The following is a 4,642-nucleotide window of genomic DNA, read 5'->3' as shown; positions in this document are numbered from 1 at the left end:
ACGGGATATTAAACCCCTCCTTTCGACACTTCACATGGACACAGACACACTGAAACATAGAAACAGAGATACACACACACATATACACACACGCTGCCAGCGAGTTAAGTCCCCAGGCGAGAGCTGGGGCTGCAGAGAGGGGGAACACATTAGCCTAATAAGGGCCATCTGGTGGCCATTCATTAACTTGACCATCCTTGAAGTCCCCGACCCAAAATGTCATTTTTCACTTTGCTGAGGAATCCGTTAGGTGACAAGATGAACTTGGGCCAAATTGCCAAAGATGGAAAACGTGAGAGAAAAAAGGAAGTCAGTGAGAGAGCAGAGACAGAGGTGGGGTGTGAAGAGAGAAAGGAAAAAAAAGAGAGTGGGCTGACAGAGAGTGGGAGCATGAGTGAGGCCAGGAAGGCAAGTTAATTAGCTGATATTGTATACACTGTGGGCTGATCTGAAGCATTAGTGACAGTGATCTACACATTAACTAATTCTTCATATCATAGACATCTATTCAACAATAACAATTCCATTACAAAAAAAGTGTTAAAAAAAAATCTCATTACTTTATATTTCATGGAAAAAAAAGAACCAGTGAATAAATACCTTAATAATATTCCTTTTCTCTCCCACATCCTGCCCAAATGTCCATCAAGACGCACAAAATGCTTCTTAAGGCAGTAGGATTAATAAAAAGACACTGTGACAGATACATATATAGTGCATTTCAGACCTTGACTGACACTCATTTACCATGATAAGTGATTCTTAAAAGCGCGTATGCTCACACACGTGAGCTGCAAAGCCCTCATACAACAGGGGGTCTGCACAGGTTTAATCAAGCTGTCTGATTAGACGTGTGCACGGAGAAGCACCTTTCTGTCTCATACCAAAACACTCCAAGGTCATATGCAAATGCTGCTACTATTTCTTACAGTCTTAACTTCTTTCAAGTGGTAATGTAAGTGATCCGTAGTTTTTTTTTATCCTTGGAGCTAAGAGGTCATTGCTGTTCTGTTTTCGCTCTGCAATTCTGAGAGATCAGCAGCAAGAGAATTAATGTGTTTTTATTTTAAACATTTACTGCTATGTTCAAGGTTATTAAGAATGAATGGAACCATTTCTGATACAGCAGTAGGACTGTTATACATTATTAGAGCATGATGGGAGCCCTTATGGCGGTAGAATGTTGCACATCTTCACACCCACCCCCCTACTAACGTACATTGAGCAAACTCTAGCAGATGGAGCACTAAAAAAATAAAAAATAAAGTCCAGATGCGCTACGAGCGAGGTTGCAGTGACAACCTTTCGTCAGCCTTGTTTCTAGTTGGAAGATACACCTCGTCCTTTGAGGATATCCTTATGAAAAGGGTGCTGTGGATCATATATGTATATACTTATATGATACACATATTATATTTTGTATATCTCTCATTGTACATGCTGATCTTCGCGTTGCTTCCAGTTAGGTTTATTCTTCTTCATCGAGATAAGAATTTACATACAGGTTCAACACTACTTTCAATACTGTATTGTTATGGTGTTGTGTACAGTTAATGAGTGTGAACTTCTGTATGTGTTCTTGGTACATCTTTGTCCGTGTTCTCAGTACTACTTAAGTGCCATTCGATCGGTTTTCGCTTTCCTTTCCACAGCTCAAACAGACTTCCTTATGACTCTTACTGGATGCTCTTGGCATCCTTAAAGCACCTTGAAACCTTGTTTGTTTTGCATTACCAGTCACATGGCACAGTGAAATGCAGGGTGGGAAATTATATTTTTAAAATATGAACATCTGCCATCCACTGACAGATAAGTGTTCAAATTCTAAGTCTACTAGCCACTTTCACATTTTAGCAGCATTTGGCTGGTGGCTGCTGCTAATTTCCCACCCTGATGTACAGGCTGTGCATGTGCATTGATACATTGATTAACATGTGTACACAATGCTAACATGCAGATGTTTAGCAGGTATAATGTTTACCATGTTCATCATCTTAACTAACTAACATTTACAAATCAGCACACATGAATGTTACTAGTGTTACAGGTATTTGGTCAAACTTTTGACCTGATGGTGATACTAGATGAAAACGGAACAGTAGGGAAGTCTAGCTAATTATAATTTAAAGCCACTGGAACTCCTGCGTAACCAAAATGCTTAAAAATTCTGTGGATTTTAAAATAATTTTTTTATGGGTGATATCTTAAGCCGCTAAAGGGGGCATTCAGTTGCTGTTTACTACCAATATGATTAAACCATTCATTGTTTAATATGCAGTAAGTGGTTAATTATGTGGAAAACAATTTAGATCATTTCCAACACACAAGCTTACACAGTGGTTTTATAGTTGATTTAATTCTGACACCGCTTTAAAACAGGAAACCGTAACTGTCATCATGGTGAGTTCAGATATATTTATATCTTGATCACTGAAGTCACAGCAAACCAAAGCTGTGCAGAAGCCTTTAGAGCAAACATGCCCTGCATAATTATTTCACTCACACACCTGTTTGTGTCCTTGGGGATAAGTGAAAGCAAAAAAGGTATTTTCTACTGCTCAGAGACAGCTCCTTAATGAAGGTCTTCCTAGGCAACAATCTAGGTTACCGACTGCATTTGTTAATCAGTGCAAAGCAGATGAAGACGAGATTCTGAGCTGGTTGGACAGGAGTTTCAGGAAACAAAAATGTCAAAATGTATTCAGTCATTATCCTTCTCTACTAAAGGCTTCAAAGATACAAAGTTTAAAGCTAAAAATGTCACTCTGGTGTCAATCCTTCTTGCACTGTCTCCAATCTTCTAAAGTTGTTATTTTTAACATCTATATGGAACTATTTTACACACTCTCTCAGCATTGTCCCACGTTGGTTGAAACGGCCGTGCTAGCACTGACGTGGCTTGCTCAAGGGCACTTTAATTTCAATAGATGAAAAACAAAAAGGGGGAGGTTTTCATTTACTTTCCCTGGTTGTAGCTGCTGAGCTGCCAACCAACACACTGTGCTATCCAAGCCCTGGAGGTTGCCCAGTGGTCCAATTGCCAGGCCGAAGGACTTTTAGCCATATTTGTCTCTTTACCATCCAATAAACGCCTTTTGTTTGAGTGGCTGCCAGAGCCTTTGCTGAGATATTCCCATTAGTAGGGCTGGACCACAATACGGCTGATTATCCCATCCTTATTAAAGCTGCAGGGATGCCAGCAGTGGAGCAAACTGTATTTACAGCACCAGAGATGCTCTTTTGTTCTCCCAATAAAAGGGAAGATACAGGAATGCTGGCTAATGATGGCACAGATGACCATCTTGGCCCTAATTTGTAGTTAGCAGGCAGCACGAGGCATCACTCTCTCCCTCAGACAGCCACCCTTTTACTCCCATCTCCCACTACATGGTGTACCTGCAGAAACATCAAAGATAGCAGGAATTAGCCTGTCCCTTTGAAGGTGAACAATGCTACAGTGATGGTAATTCTCTAACCTCCATCTCCTTTTCTTTAAAGTGAAAGAAACTTCAAATGAACATATCGCTATCTGTCAAGTGTTGCCTTATTTTTTCTCCTAAACAACTGAAGAAAACCCACAGTAAAGTAGAGGATTATTGCACGGTCCTACATATGACATCCATAAAGCTATGACTGATGATCATTGAATGCTTTAATAGCACACTGAAAATCAGACAGACAAGATAGATAGATAGCCCCTGTTATCTTTTCCCACTGTGGGTTACAAAAGCTAAAGCTAAGTCTCACATGTCTGAAACGGTTTTTGCACATCAGATGTTTTGCCACAGGCATGGCACCAAATCAATTCTATTTCTGACGAGACAGCTGTCTCTGGTCTTATTAGTGCAAGACAGACTAGAAGTGAATAGAACTGCCTTTAAGAGAAGATATGCAAATGAATACCTGTTGCGCCAACAAATTACTGTCAAAACAAATCTGCCCTCAGTGACAATAACATGGCAGGGATGACTTTCACTTACATCTCTGATTCATTTAATTAGCTGGTTACTGTGCATGACAACGCTTCTGACAAAGAGAAGTTCACACTTAATTGTTAATGTGATTAATGCGATCAAAACAAAACAAAAAGAGTTAAAATCGAAACAAGAAAAGCATCACAGGATTGATTTTTGGGGCATGCGAGCTGTGTGATTTTTTCTTTGACCCTGCGTTTGTTCAGTCTATCAGTATATCAGAGTGTATACACAGTGGTTGCACACGCTGTTTGTCCACAGCACGCTACATCTGTGGAAAACGGCCACTGTGTACTCAGATTGATACTATACACACTGCAGGGGAAGAGCATGACACAGAAAACAAACAATCTGTTGCTTCAAATCTCAGCACTTCTCTGTTCAGTCATTTGTTTTATTTTTGACTTTGACATGAGAATACAACTGAGTGGAGTGTGACTGGTTTGCTTCATTTGTTCTCGCAAAACCTCACAGTACACATCATTAAAGGGTGGCTATACTGCTTCTAAATATGTAAATTCTAGCGTCGTGCATTTCTCAGCCTGTAAGTGGTATCAAGAAACTTGGAGCTCTCACATTTTTTTGTTGAAAATCCCATCATACTCAACAAAAAAACAAAAACAACACACTCCAGAGCTCTGACTTACTGTGTCTCATTCCGCCTACTT

Source organism: Morone saxatilis, unplaced genomic scaffold (genome assembly GCF_004916995.1).
Source record: "Morone saxatilis isolate NCDOM2014 unplaced genomic scaffold, NCSU_SB_2.0 Contig0, whole genome shotgun sequence".
NCBI classification, from domain to species: domain Eukaryota; kingdom Metazoa; phylum Chordata; class Actinopteri; family Moronidae; genus Morone; species Morone saxatilis.
Note: the sequence above shows the minus strand (reverse complement) of the source record.